This window comes from Ricinus communis, chromosome 9 (assembly GCF_019578655.1).
Source record: "Ricinus communis isolate WT05 ecotype wild-type chromosome 9, ASM1957865v1, whole genome shotgun sequence".
NCBI lineage: Eukaryota > Viridiplantae > Streptophyta > Magnoliopsida > Malpighiales > Euphorbiaceae > Ricinus > Ricinus communis.
In genome coordinates, this window is record NC_063264.1 from 12,048,303 (window position 1) to 12,068,577 (window position 20,275).

General features: G+C 35.5%; 1 non-coding gene across 1 annotated transcript; it reads right to left on the minus strand.

The window, feature by feature from the left end:
• Nucleotides 1-19,699: 19,699 nt before the first annotated feature.
• LOC112535008 lies at nucleotides 19,700-19,806 on the minus strand. Its single transcript, XR_003079214.2, has one exon. It is a non-coding gene; the product is annotated as a small nucleolar RNA R71 (small nucleolar RNA).
• Between the last annotated feature and the right edge of the window lie 469 nt (nucleotides 19,807-20,275).

Sequence of the window (20,275 nt, forward strand, 5' to 3'; positions counted from 1 at the left end):
ATGTTTTAAAGACATATCCAAAGTCCTAAAAAGAATAAAACTCTTACTTAACTAATCTGACCTAATATAAGTTTCCTTACAAGCTTAGGAAAATCTAACATCTAGCCAAATAGGACATTAAGAGCTAAACAAAGCCTTCATAAACTTGGACTTTAAGAACATTAAACAAGGCCCATTCTTTATGAATTTCATTTCGGCCGAATCCTATTGGACTTTCATTGTTGGCCCACTCTTGCATGTAGCCATTTAAGGACTCTTAAATATTTTTGGCCCTTGACCTTGTAATTGGACCTTGTGGCAAACTTAATGGACCATTCCTTGTTCTTTCTTGTTGCCCTCGTCATCAAGCCCATCTAAACCAACATCTTTAAGCCTTGGCCGATCCATATAATTCCCTCCTACTTTAAGATGATTCGTCCTTGAATCAAGCTCATCACCTACATCAAAAGGACTTAAATCAGCATCATTAGATGTGCCACTCACATTATACTTACCTTGTAAATCAAGTTTGTAAGCATTGTCGTTGATCCTCTCAAGTACTTGAAATAATCCATCACTCCTTGGACTTAGCTTTGAGATTCTTTGATTTAGGCCTTTCATTGCGAAAATACACCCAAACCTAATCACCAAGTTAGAACACCATTGGCCTTCTTCCTTTGTTAACCCTTTCGGCTACTCTAGTATTTTGCTTCTCAATCCTCTCTTTAACTTGTTCATGTAGTCTTTTAATCAAATCTGTCTTAGCGGAACCATCTACACTAACAAGCTTATTAAGAGGCAAAGGAAATAAATCAAGAGAAGTTAATGGATTAAAACCATAAACAATTTCAAATGGAGAACAATATATGGTGCTATGAATAGCCTTATTGTATGCATACTCCACATATAGTACGGGTGGGACACTTATAACATGCGTATGAGCCTTAAAACATAAGCTAAGTTAGCCTCGAAGTCTTCATATGCTCCAAATCAGCATCTTTGGCCTTTTTGAGCCCAAAAAAGATAAGTGAGCCCATTGAACACTTAAACTTGTAATACTTTAAGTTGAGTTAGGCCTTCACTTAAACTAAAGCCTTGAACTCCTTGTAATTCCTCTTGGGCCGAATTCATAAGGCCTTGCATGTGTTGAATTAAGGCTTATTGATACTTTTTGAATCTTGATATAGTTATTAGGCCTTGAGGCAAATTGTATTGGATCTTTGGCCTCAATATCTTGACTTTGATCTTGGGCTTGAAGCTTTGGCCAAACTCCTCCATGCTCTTGCTCATCTTCATCAAGTCCATCTTTATGGAATCCATGTGATAGTGGTTGGTCCATATCAAAACCTTGTTCTAGCACACTCTTTTTCTTTGGTATATAGATATAAATGATGATGCAATGAATGAATGACTTGCACCGAGATCAATAAGAACTTATGCATTCTTACAAAAGATTGTTAACCTACCAAAAATGACATCAACCAATAATGCTGCCTCCTACTGTGTCATTGCAAATACTCTAGGTTGTACCGAAGGCCTCTCTATTTGTGTACGTTGAACAGGATGTGTCAATTTGGATGCGTCGCTCTCTCTACTAACACTAGCTCTAGAACCTCTACTTGAGCCTCTACTAATGCCAAGAACGCTACCTCCTTTCCTAACCACATTTTGAGCTCCCCTACCAGCATTAGTACCAAATTGTACAAATCTCTTTTTTCTTTCCTTTGAATCTTCGCCCCAATCCTCAAGAGCAGCTATCTTGATGATGTTGAAGTGGAATTCTTCTCTGTTTTCCTCTTCTTGATCATCTGGAAGTTAGCTCTCAAGGTCTGCCTTGAACACTCGAAATCCAGGCCGTGTTGATCCAAAAGTTTACATTTGGCCTTCTTCAGGACGACTTGGATTTGGGTCGTGCTACTCAGCACGGACATGCTCCTAGGCCATGTCACTCTCAGTAACCGTGTTGCAAATCGCTTTTTTTCACCATAGGTAAGGCATTTCAGCATGCCCTCTGACCTTGATTGTGCTTCTCAACATGGGCATGTTGAACAGTCTAATGCGCCCGATTCGTCCGTTTCTTCCTGATTCTGGTATGATTTCTCTCTAACTTTGATGATGTGCCTAGAAAAACACCTGAGATACAAAGAAAATTAAAACAGGGTGATTCTAATACAAAAACACATAAATTGCTCTAAAAATAATACAAAATCAAGCAGGCAAATTATGTAATATCAAGGATATAAAATCACCCCATACTTAAGCTTTTGTTTGTCCTCAAGTAATCAACAGTTTAGATTATAAGCTTGCAACCAACCCTCCTTAAAATTCATGCATTGGATTACAATTAAGCAACATTCAATCTATCCCAAATGGAGACTCAACCAAAAACTAAACTAGCAATCTAAACAAGAGTAATTATCATGTTAGTGTATGGAGAAATTAAATAGTACATTCAACATCAAATATTCAAGAAACCATATGCCTCACAAAGAACCACTCTATACACTCAGTGTTTGAAAGGTAGTCATTAATCCCTCAACATAATTATATTCAACCTACTCACCATAGGCTTGCACATAAATCTCTTTTCCGCTACTGCAAATAATCAAATATCATAATCAAATGGTCTTCACAAGGGTTGTAATGGGGCTTAAGTTTAGGTATGGAGATTTGGAAGTGAGGTGTAAATAATTTCTAGACTTTTGCAATGTGCTTACACAAAATTTCAGCTCAAAAAGGACTAAATGCCAAACTAAGATAATTAAATTCACTATAGTTCCCAAGTCTTTAAAATAAGATGCTCAAAAAGTGAAAAATGAATGAAAACTCAATAAAGGACTATTTCTTTTTTCAGAGATAAACAATGTAACAAAATTACTTTAGATTGAAGGGAGAATCTAAACCAAACTTTTTTAAAGGATTTAGTGAATTCAAAGTACAAATAAAACCAGCATTTTATCCAGCAACTCAATGAACACATTGCAAAAATTCTAGAAATAGGGTAGGGACCAAACGATGAAAGGCTTACCAATGATAAAAATGAAGAAAATAAATAGGCTCAACTTGGCTAACTAATGAAAAATATTTACAGGTTAGTGTTTGGCTACAAGGATGAATCCTAAGTGCCTTTCTTCAAGAAAATCATGATATTCAATAAGCTTTCAAGATTGCGGATTGTTCTTCAAGATTCAATTTTTTTAATACTTCTCTTCTTTCTTTTTTTATTTTCTTTTTTCTTTACTAGATCCGAATATGAAATTACACAAAATAAAAAAAATAATGTAAATCAAGAGCAAAATCATACCTCCACTCCAAGATCTCTAAGAAGCTGAAACACCTTTACAAAAACTTAAAGAAACAACTAAATAACCTAAAAGGACAAGGATACGCAGTCTAATTTCTAAGAGCCAAAGCTCTAATACCAAATGTTAAGAATGTTTAAGAATACAATATACAAACTCTAATAGTTATGATTCCGTATATCACTAACCTAGACCCACTAACAAATTGAATCAAATCGTAGGATCATTCTAGATCAGATTGTAAAGTTGAACAATAGAATTATAACCTAAATAAAACTAAGTCCTTTAAATCCTAATCCTAGCATGCCACAAAGATAGATCAAATCTTTGATAAGTGTTAAATGCATTCAACATGAATATAAGAATTCAAGCAAAGGTTGCTAGAATAATGAAATATCATTAATAAATGAAAACTTAAACTAACATACAACTTGGTTCAAGTTAAATAGACTTGACAGAAAGCCTAGAAGAAAACTAATAGGAAAAAGACTATTCAACCCTAATAAAATTAATAAAACTAAAGCAAAGACTACAAGCATATTTCGGCCTTAATTGGTTCTTCATGGGCTTGAACCTTTCTATAGATTGAATAAAGCCCAATCCTGATGCTCCTTAATAGTTATGGATCTTGGGCCTTCAAATGGACTTTCCTTGCTAGCCCAATCTTATATATAACCATTTAAGGCTTCTTGCAAATTCTTGGCTCTAGACCTTGTTATTGGGCCTTGTGGCAAGCTTAGCCCATCTTTAGCATTCTTAGCTTTGCTTGTGTGCTCCTCATCAAGCCCATCATCTAGAAGCTTTTCTTGTGCTAGCCCATTTGTATCACGAACCTAGATTTATCCCTCATATCCTTCCTTTCTTTTGTGTTCTTTGTCTACCCTTTTGTTTAAATCAATTTGAATTGATCCTTACCAAATATCATTCAACTTTAACTCTTTTTACATTAAAATTTGTACTAGCCTTATATAGACCTTAGAAAATCTCAAATCTTAATAAATAAGGATTTACATCTCATCAAATATAAAGATAACCTTACTAACTAAAAGGGATAAGTTAAACAAAGTCCTAGTTAGTTTAAATACATGTGTGGCTTCCCATAATAAGCCATAAAACCCTAATTTACATAAGTCATATATATAAGCCTCACAACATAAGCCAAGTTAGGCCTAAAGTCTTCATATGCTCCAATTCAGCTTCTTTGCTCTTTTTAAGCCCATTTATATTCATTCAAGCCTAATAAACTGAATTAGATTAATGAGCCTTGAACTTAAATCTAATTCTTTAGTTTTGATGTGTCCTTAGCCCAATTGTCTTGGATAAGCTCATTAACTTGCAATTTGAATCAAACTAAAACTCCTAGTTGAATTAGGATTCCTTTCGTTGCTTATACTCCTAATATCATCAAGACTCCTTCCAAGATTAGGATTTCTAGTTGAGTCAAGACTCCTTATGGATTAGAATTCCTTGAGCTAGTAGGATTTGCATCATCAAGACTCCTTATTGGAGTAGGATTCATTGTGCTAGTTTGGTTCGTATCAAGTTGCTCATAAAATTTGGGACTACGAGAGCTGTTGACCAGTTAACTCCTCTCCGGTTGTTAATTTGACTTTAGTTATTCATCATTATTTATTTATTTATATTTAGCTTCTAGTTTCTTCTTCATATGGAATTCAGGCTTTAACACTATAAAAACCTCATCCAACTGAATACTTGATGGTAATTACCATATTATTTTGGTTTTCTACCTTGTTGAAAATTAAGTTATAGGTTCTTTCAAAAACTTTGTGGACTTATCAACACTCGCGCTACCGAGCACAGACTTTTCCGTCGTGTCCTCTCCTTTCTTATATGTTCTTTGTCTACCCTTCTCTTTAAATCAATTGGATTTGATCCCTTACGCCTAGCCGTAGAAGATAACAAAGAACTTTTTATATTTCTCCTTAACAAATATGAAATCTTACCTATATTTTCATTTTGTTTGTTTCTATTACATCTCTTTTTCTAATCTCTATCCAAAATGATGGTTTGGTTTAATTTAGGGAGCATAAACACGAGTGTTGAGTGAAAGCGCGTGGAAGCGGCAATCATAGGCACCGATCCAATGCTTCGATGAATATGAAGCAAGAAAATTAGTTGATCATGTATTGATATCATTTTTTAAATGATCACAGACAAATCTTTTAGAGGAAAGTAGGAACGATAAGAATCGAGGCATACCCAAATATTCTGATTTAGGATTTGTACCATTGGATCTCCATCCTTCATTGTTCCTCTAGGCACGAGGACTCTTGATAACACAAGGTTTGGTGTAAAGAATCATGTAACGCAATTGACAAGCTTAACCAATGGTATTGGGTGATGATCAAGGAGAACGAGGCATGAATCCATGCGCATAAGGGAGAAATCATGTTGTTTTTTTATTAATCCAAGCATAATACAAGCTGGAATTCGAGCTCTTTGATGTTTGAAATGCATATAAGTGAAGTGATTTGGGTCGAAGATCAAGTTCCAAGCCCAAGTGATCCATTATTCATCAAGGGAGGCCCAATTAAAAGAGCTAAAGCTAAGAGAATGAAGGGGGACTAAAATGGTCTTATTCAATATATTTGGGCCAAGCCTTCGAAGCCATATAAAGAGTTAGAATTAATCAAGCCCAATCTTGTTATTAACCTAATTCAACATGTCTGGCCACGAACCCTTAAGTTTTAGGTGAAATTTTACTCAAAGGAATAAGGGAAGGCCAAATTCTTAAAGAGGAAGCAAGGAAAGAAGGTTAAAGAGGAAATAAGAAGGTGCATGCTTGTGAGCTTGTCCTAGGCACCCAATTTTGCTTAGGAAACAAGGGTAGCCACGCCTTTTAGTTATTTAGGAATATTAGATGTTGATTTAGTCTATTCTTCCGATATTAAAAGATTGCCTAAATTACTATAATTATTCATTTTATTATTTAGGAAGCTTCTAATTTACTCTTTGATTTTTTACTTTTCTATTCTAGTTTCTTCCTAAAGGTGTAAAGGAAGTTAAGGCTGTATATTTGGCTATTTAAACACACTATAGCCAAATGGTTCAGGTTAATGCATATTTTTATTATCGATTCTATTGATAGAATTCAATTTCTGGTTCTTTTAAGAACTTATGAACTTATCAAGACTTGTTCTTGTGGCGTTCTTTGAGACTTATCAATCACTTTCTTTCTAATTGAACGGGTTGTCGAAGCCCTTCAAAATAAATTATTGATTCTCCTAAACTAACTTGTAGAAATAGTGAAACCAGGTCGAATCCCAAGGGAACCAATGTGGGTAGCTTCTCAAGGTAAAATAAAAATGGGGGGATTTTGAATGTTTGAATCAAAATTATAAATAAATAGAAAATAATGAAGGCTAAATATTAAAAAAAATAAAAATCAACCTTAACAAATTTCCAATTCAAGAGTGCTAATTCCATCCAATTGTAATCATGATCATAGGGTAAAATATGAATTTTTCTATTCAAGTACTTAGTCTACTTATTCGGAAAAGCCGCAACAACTGTAATTCTCCTAATATAATTGACTTAAACCCAGCATCCAAATCAAAACTTACCATTAGTCAACTGAGCACGATAGCGTTCCACATCAACTCAATGATAGCATTAAGAATAATGAGAATGACTAAACCAACATTAATTAATTGAGATAACTGCAATTAAATTAACCTTGTTCCTTTATTTCCCTAGAGCCTATCATGCATGCTATGTAATTCGAAAAGGCCGCAATCTCACATACATGAACCAGCTCCTTGCTACTTGTGTCAATCGTTCATGACAATTACGGATCACAAACTTAAAGTTTAACAATAGAAAAATCAATATCAAAGTTCAGTCGCCAGTTCAATCAATATCAAAAATTCATAAATAATAAAAACAAGAAATAAAGAATACTTGAATTAAAGAAGAATTCTGTTAAGCACAAAGGCTCACAAAATCACAATTGGAATTTATTCACTCTTGAATGAGAAACTAAAAACTTAGCCACACATAGTGGAGTAAAAATTCATAAGAAATGAATTGTAGGGAATAGAAGAAGAAAATTAATAAATATCAAAGCATTCTCAACCGTCCTTTACTTAGTAGAACTAGCCTCCTTATATAGGAAGTTAAACCTAATAAGAGAATCCTTATAAAAAAGAAATAAACTTCCTATATGATCTTATCCCTATAAGGAAGGATAAGATAAAGAGTAATCTAAACAAATTAAAATCCTAAATACATGGGAGAAAGTTCTCTTTATCCAGCACGTCCAAAAAGAAAGGAAACTATATAAAAGTGGGTCCACCATGAATTTATCTTGAAAAATTTGAAGCTCTCCTCTACAGGTTCCAACAGCTCACGGATTATAAGGTGTGGTCACGCCTTATTGACAATGATCTTTTGTACAAATTTTTACTCTTCCTCCAAAAGACTTGGTTTCTGACAAGTGATGACTTAAAACATACCTTTAGGCTGCATTCTGCTTAGTCCTTGATATTTCATCAACTAGGTTAGAATAAATAGAATTTCCATAATTAAGTACATTATTCAATCAAATTATAAGGGAATTAAATACAATAAGTATAACTATTTATGACCTATCAAATTTCCTCACACCTAATTTATGCTTGTTCTCAAGCATACCTCAATTCAACATACCAATTCTCCTTTCTACTTTCCTTTTCATCTCTTTTAATCTCCACAAATACCAAATAAGTTAAACATACATCAATGAGCTTAATAATAATGACAATTAAGAGATTAGCACTGATAGGATAAATTTTGTAAAAAGAACAAGTATCTCAATAATTCATCAAAATCAAAGCAATAAGATTTAACATCCTAACATGGTTTCACTCAACACTCTCAAAGTGTTTAGGGTGCATTTACTCTCAAGATCAAAACATAGCATGTTATTACCATAAGCTTGCTAATGATTCAAGTATCCACCACTAAACATGAATTAGATGCAAAGGGACTTCACGAGGGTTGTAACGGGGCTTAGGAAAGGGTGTGATAAAAGGAAGAATTGAAATATTTCATTATAAAGAGAGAAGGGTTAGATTCCTACATGATAACTTATGCCACATCACCATGAAACATACTACAAAAAATTTTAAAGTTGAAATTTATTGCCACATTTTATATGAACACTAAGAACTTGGGAAGAGTAACATATAACAATTTAATTCAGTATATTTGATGAATACTTCTTCAATTCTCCTCTTTCATGAAAGGAATAGATATCAACTTTCTTTCTCTCCCTTTCTTCCTTTTCTTTCCCTCTTCTTTTTTTCTTTTCCTTTTTTTTCTCTTTTTCCTTTTTTTTTGTCTTTTTTTTGTTTCATTTGTACCATGCTACACTTCCCTTCTTATCTTGACAAGGGTAGAAAAATATAGGTAGCAAACGAAAGGTCTTGGGTTAAACAACATGTGTTAAAAATAAGAAAAGAGAAAATGGAAAATAGGCTCAAAGTGGCTAACTAAAAGGGAAATCAATAGGGTAAGTTTTTTAAGAGTCTAAGAATAGGTTAATCCTAATTGCCCTTTTTATATTAAAGCATCAACCCAAGGATGCGGTCTCAACATGCATTTGCAAGTAAGTTCTAGAATAATCATAATAAGTTTGATAACATTCAACAAACAATTAGAGCAAAATATAATGAACTGCTTTTTGGCTCAAAAGCTCACTTGAATGTTCAAATTTGTATCAAGTCTTGCGCGTTTTTCAATCAATAAACCAATGAGTTACCATCAGATAATTTTAAAGAAACAGTAATCATGCTTATCCCTTTCATGCATTAAAACTCAAACCAAAAATGTATCTCTAACTTACATGGTATTCTAGGTTATCAAAACAAAACTCAAGGTTGCAGAAGAAAAATTAGCACATATGAATTAAAGCATGCCTAATTATAAAAAAAATATTTTTAAAAAGAAAAGAAAATCATGTAATTATCATATTCCTCTCCTACACCTAAACTATACATTGTCCTCAAAGTATCAAAAAGAAAATGGCTCTCAAAATAAATGGAAAGAGATGTGATAGTCCCCTAATTTGTGAGCCACTTGGATTGAGTGGTCTATGGTGACGGTGGGCAAGGGGGTAGAACTCCCTAGTGCTTCATCAAGGCGTCTAAATTTCTCTCCATCTTTGAAATTTGTCATTCCATCTTTTCCAAACGAGCTTCAAAATCTAGTTCAATTGAATCCTCTGGTTCACAAAGATTGCTCATTGGGCAAGAGCGTTTCCTAGATCTTGGAGGATCGCCTTGGCCATGCAGAGAAGGCTTTTGGAAAGAGTACACCCTATTATTCTCCACAAGCACGTGCATCTTCATCAAACAAGCTATGTCCAATGGTTCCATCTCACAGGCAATATGCATGTTAGTACTATCAAGATTAAGCAATCGAAGGCGAACAACCAAGTGAGTAATTAAAAATCCTAAACATAAATGCTTTTTACGAGCCAACACAAATTTGAATTGCGAAGCCAACCAAGAACCCAAATTGATTATGTTTTCATGCAACATGGACCAAATAAAATAAAGTTTAGCTTTTATACATACATTTGTTGTGTCTTTTCTACTAGAGAAGACATACATTCAGGTTTATTAAGATTCACACCTTTAGAGTTGCTAGGATCATAATGCATGGGGTTAGAAGACATGGTCTTCTAGAGTTTTGCTTGATCAAAATTATCAACAAAATCTATAGCAAAGCTCTTGTATTGGTTGGTTAGGGAAAATCCAGTATCAACAAATCCTAGGGCCAAATTAAATTCAGTGATTGATTGCTTAAATTCATTGCCTAGGAGTCGATATCGCACAACTCCAGGACTATCAAATGTGAAATTCTCAGGTATTTCAAACTGAAAGGTTGTGTAGAATTCTCTAATCAACTCAACAAATGTGGTGTATCTAACAGTCAGTAAAGTTTTCTACCACACACTAGTTATCATAGCATCGAAATCCTCCTTTATATTTAGTCTTTCGATAGAATGAGTATCGACATACTTACCTGTGTTAATTGCTCGTTTTCGTACATCCACGTAGTGAATTTCAAAAACCCAGTTAATTCGGCTTCTGATGGTGGTAGAACAACTTTCCCTTTTCCTAAATGAGTTTGCCTAAATGTGGCTTTACTGTTGTCCTGAGTGGCTGCTGTCGTTTTCTTTTCCTGAAAAATTGTCGTGTCAGCATTGGGCGAGGTTGTTGTACGGCATTTGGACGAAGGAACTGCTTCCTCGACATCGAGCGAGGCTATTGCATTAGCATTTGGAGGAACTGCTGTCGTTTTGGAAGGAGGGACTGCTTCGCTAGGGTTGGGTGGAGGGACTGCTGTCATTTTTTCTTCTTGGCAAACTGTTGCATCACCGGGATTGGAAGGTGTCCCTTTACTTCACTGACGTGTGGAGGTCCTCTTTCGGGTAGTAGTCTTAAGGCGGACCATGATCGGTGATTGTTAGGTGTTTGGGCGGAGAAGGTAAAAGTGAGTAGTGGCTGCTGTTGCAAAGGAAAAATAAAGAAAACGATGGTGGTTGTTGTAAAAATTTCCTTCTTTCTTTTTCTCTTTTTTTTGAATTAAAAAAAAATTAAATAAAGGAAATGAAATGGAGAAGTCAAAATCGTTAAAACAAAACAGAAGATGTTTTGAAACAAGGTGTGGTCACGCCTTCTAAGAAACGAGCTTCTGTAAAAGAATGAACGTTAAAACAAAACAGAAGATGTTTTGAAACAAGGCGTCGTCACGCCTTATAAGGAACAAGCTTCTGTAAAATTAAGTGTAGACGTCAAAACAAAATAGAAGATATTTTGAAACAACGTGTGGTCATGCCTTATAAGAAACGAGCTTTTGTAAAATTAAGTGTAGATGTCAAAACAAAATGGAAGATGTTTTGAAACAAGGCATGGTCACGCCTTATAAGGAACGAGCTCCTATAACAAATTCTGTTAACGCTTTTGGTAGAGCTGTAAAAAGGCGTGGTCATGCCTTATCGAGATTAGCCTCCTGCCAGAAAAAAAATTGAACTTCTTCATTAAAAAAAGATATTAGAAAATAAAATAAATTTAGTGAAAGAAAATAAAAGGTATGAATAAAAGAAAAATAAAGAAAGCATTTGGGTTGCCTCCCAATAGCACAATTCGTTGTTTTGCTCGATGGAGTGAGGAAACGTTTCAGTCATCCAGATAAGTAGGGTAATCCAAGGGGAAACTAACGAGAGTTATTGACTAGTTAACTCCTCTCCGGTTCTTAATTTGACTTTGCTTTATTCATCTTTATTTATTTATTTATTCATATTTAGCTTGTAGATTCTTCTTCTTATGGAACAATCCGGCCCAATTTACTTCATTATATGCCTCCCAAACATAAAAACTGCGCTCATTCCTACTTGGATTAATAAAAGGCATCCAACCTACCGTGAGCTTACGATTGAGTTCCTCAGCACCTTCTTCCTGCAGCAACAGATAACAAACTGGCATAAGCCTGATGCAGTTTATTTCAGACTTGGGGCAAGGGAGTTCTCAATGTTAGTCCCACAATTCGGCATGCATTTAGGATTATGGACTGAACAGGAGATCTCGGGGGAAGAGTATCAGGGATGTCTCTACATCAACCCAATATCATATGACACCATGTGGGACTCATTAGTACTTAGGCTGGAATCGTACTACCCAAGCAAGTCTAAGGCGTCTAGCCTTCCGGATCATCTCCGCTATCTCCATACCCTATTAGCTTACAGCATTACAGGCAGAGGAGATAGTTTTGGATTGGTCCATTTATTGTTACTAATGAGTTCCCCTATGGTGCAGTGGAAATTAAAAGCTTGGATTTGGACAAAATCTTTGAAGTAAATGGTCATAGATTGAGAATCTTCTAGGAGGGTGAAATTGTTCCATGTCTCGTAGTCCTAGATTTTATGAGCCAGCTTAATGAAAATAAGAACAAATTCATATGGGCCTACTAATAGCACGATGGCCCAAATTACTTCATTATACGTGTCCCAAACATCAAAACGTGTGCATTCCCGCTTGGATTAATCGAACGCAATATGGTTTCTCCCTTATGCTCGTGGAATTGGGTCTCGACTTGCTTGATCATCAAGTCAGGCCCAATGCCACAAGTTAAGCTTGTCAAATGCATTTCCATGATTCCTTACACAAATCCTTGTGTCATCAGGTGTCCTTATGCCTAGAGGAATAAGGAATGATAGAGATCCTAATGGAGCTAATCCTGAATCATAATATTTGGGCGTGCCTCGATTCTCGGTGTTCCCTCTTTCCTCTAAAAAATTTTTCTGTTATCATTCTAAGAATGATATCATACTCGATCAACTAATTTTCTATTTTCACATTTGTCCAAGCATTGGATCAGTGCGTATGATTGCCGCTTCCACGCACTTTAACTCAACCCTTGTATTTATACTATCAAATAAAGCCAAACCATCATACTAGACATAGTTTAGAAAGAGACGAACAAAAGAAACTAACAAATGAGAATATAGGTAGGATTTTATATCTGATAAGGAAAAAAATCTCAAGTTCTTTATTCTCTTCCATGGCTAAGCATAAGGGTCAAATCAAATTGATTTAAATACAATGGTAGACAAAGAACACAAAAGAAAGGAAGGACGTGAACGATAAGTATAGGTTCGCTAGTGCAAGTCTTCATAAGTCCACAAAGGTCTTGGAAGAACCCATAACTTATTTCTCCGCAAGGTAGAAAACTGAAATAATATGCTCATTAGCCTCAAATATTCAGCTACATGCGGTATTCATAGTGCAAAAGCCGTCATTCCATAAGAGGAAGAAACTAGAAGCTAAATATGAATAAATAAATAAACAAAGTTGAATAAACTAAAGTCAAATCAAGAACTAGAGAAGAGTTGATTAGCCAACAAATCTTGTAGTGTCAACTTGTATGAGCCAACTTAACAAAAATAAGAGAAAATGCCTTTAGGTGTACCTAATAAACTTCATTATGTGTCTCCTAAACATCAAAATATGTGCGCATGTATTAATCAAAAGCAACATAATTTCTCCCGTACGTGTATGGATATACGTCTCAACATAATCATCAAGTCACGCCTCAATGCCACCAGTCAAATTTGTCAATTTCGTTACCATAATTCTTTAATGAAAACAAAGGAAAATTCGTGTGGCCATACCTAATAACAGTCCAACCGAAGACTTATTTCTCACGTCCTTACTTTATTTTGAGTTTTTCATCCACCTTTATGTTTAGATCAATTCGATTTGATCCTTAAGCTTCGCCATATGGAAAAGAACAAAGAACTTATGAATTCTTTCCTTACCGGATCCAAAATCCTACCTATGTTCTTATTTTGTTCTATTCTTTTATGCCTCTCCTTCTAATATCTGTCTATCATGATGGTTTAGTTTTATTTAGGATGCATAAACACGAGTGCTGAGTTAAAGCGAGTGAAACTAATAATTATAGGCATGGATCCAATGCTTGAAGAAATGCGAAGGAAGAAAATTAGTTGATCGAGCATTGATATAATTCTCCAAATGATCATGAATGAATCTTTTAGAGAAAAGAGGGAATAACGAGAATCAAGACAATGCCCAAATATTTTGATTTAGGAATTGCACCATTAGGATCTCCATCATTCATTGTTTCTCTAGGCACAAGGATTCTTGGACACGAAGATTGGTGTAAGGAGTCATAGGAATGCAATTGACAAGCTTTACCAATGGCATTGGGGCTTAGCTTAATGTCAAGTAGGACGAGATGTAAATCCATACACGTAAGAAAGAAATCATGTAGTTTTCGATTAATCCAAGGGTAATACAAGCAAGAATTCGAGCATTTTGATGTCTGGGATGCAAATAGTAAAGTGATTGAGGTCGAAGTGTTATTAGGTACGCCCATGCGAATTTCCCCTTATTTTAGATAACCTAGCTCATAAAATTTGGGACTACGAGACTTGTTGCCCTATTAACTCCTCTTTAATTTTTAATTTGACTTTAGTTTATTCATCATTCTTTATTTATTTATTCATATTTAGCTTATAGTTTCTTCTTCTTATAGAATGATGGCTTTCGCATTATAAGTACCGCATGCGACTGAATACTTAGGTCTAGTGAGCATGCTATTTTTCTTTTCTATATTGTGGGAAATCATGTTAAGGGTTCTTTCAAGAACTTTAGGGATTTATCTAGACTCCCGCTACCGAACATAGACTTATCGCTCATGCCCTTCCTTCCATTTCCATTATTTGTCTACCCTTAGATTTAAATCAATTCGATTTGATCCTTACGCTTAGCTGTATGGAAAAAAATAAATAACTTGCAATTTCTTTCCTTATCGGATCCAAAATCCCCTATGTTATCATTTTTTACCTTTTCTTTTGTTCGTCTCTTTTTAATCTCTGTCTAGTACGATGGTTTGGTTTTATTTGGCAAGCATAAACAAGAATGTTGAGTAAAAGCACATGAAAGCAGCATCATAAGCATTGATCCAATGCTTGGACAAATGTAAAGAAAGAAATTTAGTTGACCTAGTATTGATATCAATCTCTGAATGATCATAGATGAGAATTGAGGCACGCTCAATTATTCCAATTCAAGATTTGTAGCATTGGGATCCCCATCATTATTTTTTCTTGTAGGCATGAGGACTCCAGATGACATAAGGATTGGGATAAGAAATCATGGGAACATAATTAAAAAGCTTGACTAGTGGCATTAGGGCTTAGCTTAATGACTAAGTAGGATAAGACATAAATCCACATGCTTAAGGGAGAAATGATATTGTTTTTAATTAATCCAAGCATAATACAAGTGCGAATGTGAGCATTTTGATGTTTAGGATGCATGTAATGAAGTAATTTGGGTCGGGGTGTTATTAGGTTTGCCCATGCGAATTTTCCCTTGTTTTCATTATGCTAGCTTATAAAATTTGGGACTAAAAGAGCTTTGATTTTGATGAATGATGCTAGAGTGGAGACTAAGAGTAAGGAAGAGGATGACATGCCGCTACTTGAGGATTCAAGTGATATTAAGATGCCTATAAGTGGACAGATGTTGGTGGCACAAAGAGCCTTGAGTGCACATGCCAAAGTAGATGAGGTATAGTGTGATAATATTTTTCATACTAGATGCCATGTTAATAACAAAGCACCAAGCTTCAAGACTCAACTCATGATCCAAGCATAAGCATAGGGCAAAAGCCTACACCAAGCTCAATGGATCCTTTACACATTCAATGTGGGCCAATTACAAGATCTAAGGCCAAACGCATAAAGGAAGCTCTTAATGGACTCATTCAAGAGATTTGGGCTAAGGATATATTAAACCCATGGAGAGTTTCATTTAGTTAATGCTTTAGATTTAATTAATGCTCCTAGCCTTATTAATTTAATTCAATATGATGGGCTTGAAGAAACCATGCATAGGCCAAATACATGTGCACAAGGAGGAGCCTAGTACTTGAAGAGGAAACAAGGGAAACACCACTTTAGCTTCGTATTTAGCTATAGGGGCAAGCTTCTTCAAATAGGAAGCATGGGAGGCACATTTTGGCTTCCTCTTTTGCCAAATTACTGTGTTTTTCATTAGGGAATAAGGAGGCAGCTGCACACTTTATTGTTCAGAAAGTTTTGCTTAATTGTTTAGTCAATTCTTATTTAGTAAAGATTGACTATTCCTTGTTTTATTATTTAGGAAACTCTTATTTAGTTTATCTTTTAGACAATTTTTTAATTAGTTTATTTCCTCTATGCTCTTTAGGAATTAGATTTATTTCTTTCACTATACGAACTAAGTGTAGCCATATTATTTAATGTTAATAAATATTTTGAGTTAAACCAAATCAAATATTTCGTTGGTTTTAAATACAAGTGGGAATGCAAATATCTTAGTCTTTAGGACACATAAAATGATGCAATTTGGGTCGGAGTGTGATTAGGTAGGCCTATATTAATTTTCCTTTGTTTTCATTAAGCTGGCTCATAAAATTTGGGACTACGAGAGTTGTTCGCCACTCAACTCCTTTTTAGTTCTTGATTTGACTTTAGTTATTCATCTTTCTTTATTTATTTATTCATATTTAACTTCTAGTTTCTTTTTCTTGATTTTTGCTTCCACGTGCTTTAACTAAACACTCTTATTTATGCTTGCTAAATAAAACCAAATCATACGAGTTATTGATTAGAAAGAGACGAACAAAAGAAATGAACAAATGAGAAGATAGGTAGGATTTCAAATCCGATAAGGAAAGAAATCGCAAGTTCTTTATTCTCTTCCATGGCCAAGTGTAAGGATCAAATCGAATTGAATTTAAACATAAGGATTCATAAAGAACACAAAAGAAACGAAGGATGTGAGTAATAAGTCTAGGTTGGTGATACCCGTCAAGCTGTAGAGGGTATCGCAAGACAACCTGAGGCAGAATCGAGGCACGCCTAAATATTTTGATTCAAGATTTACATCATTGGGATCTCCATCATTCCTTGTTCCTCTAGACATGAGGACTTCTTGTGACACCATGATTGACATAATAAGCTTGACCAGTGGCATTAGGGCTTAGCTTGATGATCAAGCAGGACGAGATATAAATCCACGCGAATTAGAGAGATATCATATTGGTCTTGATTAATCCAACTGTAATACAAGTGGGAATCCTTCCTTTTTCTTATGTTCTTTGTCTACCCTTGTCTTTAAATCAATTTGATTTGATCCTACGCCTAGATGCATGGAACAGAACAAAGAACTTATGATATTTTTCCTTACCAGATCTAAAATCCTACCTATATTCTCATTTTATTTGTTTTTATTGTGTCCCTTTTTCTAGAATGATGGTTTAGTTTAATTTGGGGACCATAAACACGAGTGTTGAGTGAAAGTGGATAGAAGCGGCAATCATAGGCATCTATCCAATGCTTTAACGAATGTGAAGAAAGAAAATTAGTTGATCGTGTATTGATATAATTCTCCAAATAATCACAGATGAATCTTTTGGAGGAAAGAGGGAACAACAAAGACCAAGGCACACCCAAATATTTTGATTTAGGATTCACACCATTGGATCTTCATCCTTTATTATTCCTCTAGGCATGAGGACTTCTGATCAAGCAAGGTTTCACGTAAATCCATGTGTATAAGGGAGAAATCACGTCGTTTTCAATTAATCCAAGTATAATACAAGTTGGAATTCAAGCTCTTTGATCTATAAAATGCATATAATGAAGTGATTTAGGTCGAAGTGTTTTTAGGTCGGCTAATGATAGACATCATATTATACATATTTACATGCCCAATTGTTTACATTCTTGTGCATAATTATCTCGTTTTATGCTAGAATCACCTATCTTTTGGTTCCTTTCACGTTTCAGGTCATTGTCGAAGGACATTATCAACAATCGAGGGAAATACGTGCAATTACGGACCAGAATCCATCAAATTGAGCAAGGACTTACATTCCTAGGTTGAGCACAGCCTGGACTCCAGCCGTGCTGAATTGTCAAGTAGCTGCCCTCCAGAAGTGCCATTTTGGCATGTTTTTCGTAGCCACCACAGCCTCCACCACGGCCCGTGGTGGCTCAGCATCGACTAGGGCACGGCTTGGAAGAGGTCAACAGAACTGAATGCGTAGGTTCAGCACGGCCTGTACACCACCCGTGCTTATCAGCACAGGCTTGATCACGGTCGTGCTGAAGGGACTATATAGGCAAAAACGATTTGGTGAATTAGGGTTTGATTTTCTGATTTGATTTCCATTATACGAACTTAAATCATTTGTTTCCAAACCTCAATTGTCGTCTTTGGGAGATCAATTTCATCAATTGAAGGAAGGATTACACTTGTTTCAACATCAATTTGAAGATCAAGGCAAGATTTGGGAGCATTCAAGAGGCAAATTAGGGTTTTCTCATCCAACTTATTGAAGAAGGGTGTACATGTCTTTAATTCACTTTTATGATTTTATTCGTTATTTTGTGATGCTTATTAGTTTGAGTAGCTAAATTGTCGAACCCAATTGGGGTTCCTATGTTTGTGGATTGATCTTAATGTTATGAGATTTTGATTGTCAATTCTTCATTCTTCTTGCTTTTATTATTAATGAGAAGTCACTTTATTCATGGGACGTTGTGAATTGTGGAATTTAGATTACTTTATGTAATTGAGAGATTCATTTAGTAAACTAAAAATTGAATAGCAAGAACTGGTTAATAATCACTTAGAGATAAGGGTAATTGACTAGCTAGATTAAGAATTAACAAAGCTTAATAGAGGCGGGTTAAACCTTAATGCTAATCGAATAATCGATCGTTAGGAAGAGATTCCAACTTTAGGTTATTAGGTTTAGGAATTCGATTATCTCGAGAGGGAGACGGAATTCAGTTAAGACTTTGTCCATGGGTAATTGCAATTGATAATCAATTTAATCTCTATCTTTACAAAAATCCAATTAACTTAGGTCCCCTAGGGTTTGCTTTTCCTTCGAGAGTTTTCCTAAATCATTTCAGATAATCTGACATTTAATTACTTATTTGTTCATAATTAATCATAGAACAAAACTTCATTGATTTCTTTAGGTTAGATAATATAAGATGCTACAGTATGTCTAGATTCACCCTTTCCCGAGAATACGACCTTGATACTCACCATTTGTGCTAGTCTGCATCGATAGGTTCACTGCCTTAGATTGTAGCTACATAAATAGCCTATCAAGTTTTTGGCACCGTTGCTGGGGAATCTACTTTTTGTGTGAACTATAACGAACTTGTGTTTTTGTTAATTTAGCCATATTTATTTTTCTATCTTTATTTTGCTTTATTTTATTCTTTCATTGTTTTAACTATTTTTATTCTACAGTCGCTACATTCAATTTGTAGGTAGTTTATGACCACGAGCTCAAACTCTAATCTTATAGAACCTCTATCTGACCTAGAACGATCCCTCAGACTTTTAAGGAAGCGTTTGCAATTAGAAGAGGAGGAGATTGAGGTTGAGGTACCAGTAGATAGACCAGAAGGGATGGAGAATCACAATGGAAATGCCGCAGCGGATGCCAACAGAACGATGTACAAGTTTGCTAGACCATCATTGGATGGGACATAAATGAGTATACTTAGACTAGCGGTGGCAGCTAACAATTTCGAGATAAAGCCAAATGTGATCCAGATGGTATAGCAGACTGTACAATTTGGGGGGCTGCCAAGCGAGGATCCTAATGCCCATATAGCCAACTTTTTGGAGATATGCGACACTTTCAAGATAAATGGAACTACCGAGGATGCCATCCAGCTGAGATTATTTCCATTTTCTTTAAGGGATAGAGCAAAGAGATGGCTGTAGTCCCTTCGACCGCACACTATTACAACCTGGAAATCTTTGGCTGAAAAATTTCTTTACAAGTACTTCCCTCCAGCTAAAACTGCTAAATTGAGAAATGACATTTCTTCTTTTGTATAGATGGATGACGAGAGCATGTACGACACCTGGGAGAGGTATAAGGACTTGTTGAGATGCTGTCCACACCACGGTCTACCTATATGGATGTTGGTTCAGACCTTTTACAATGGTTTGAACCTTACTACGAGGCAAGTGGTGGACACTGCAGCAGGTGGAGCTTTGAACAGCAAGACACCGAAGCAGGCGCAGAACCTGATAGAGGAGATGGCCGTGAACAACTACCAATGGCAATCCTCCACAGTAGCCTTGGCAGCTCAAGTGGAGCTTTTGACCAAGAAAATAGACCAGCTTCAAATGCCGCTCAAGCGGCCCTAAATAAGTCATGAAGTTTTGTAGATGGCCTCGCATTACGGTGCAAATCAGAATGGGAGGTATATTTGCTAGTTCCTCTACTTCATCTAATATTTCTACTGACCATGAACATGTTAATTACAAGCGAAATGCACCCAGACAACAGAACAGCCCTTATAGCAGCACATACAATACTGGGTGGAGAAATCACCCCAATTTTAGTCGGCATAACAATAATGCCCAAGGTGCACT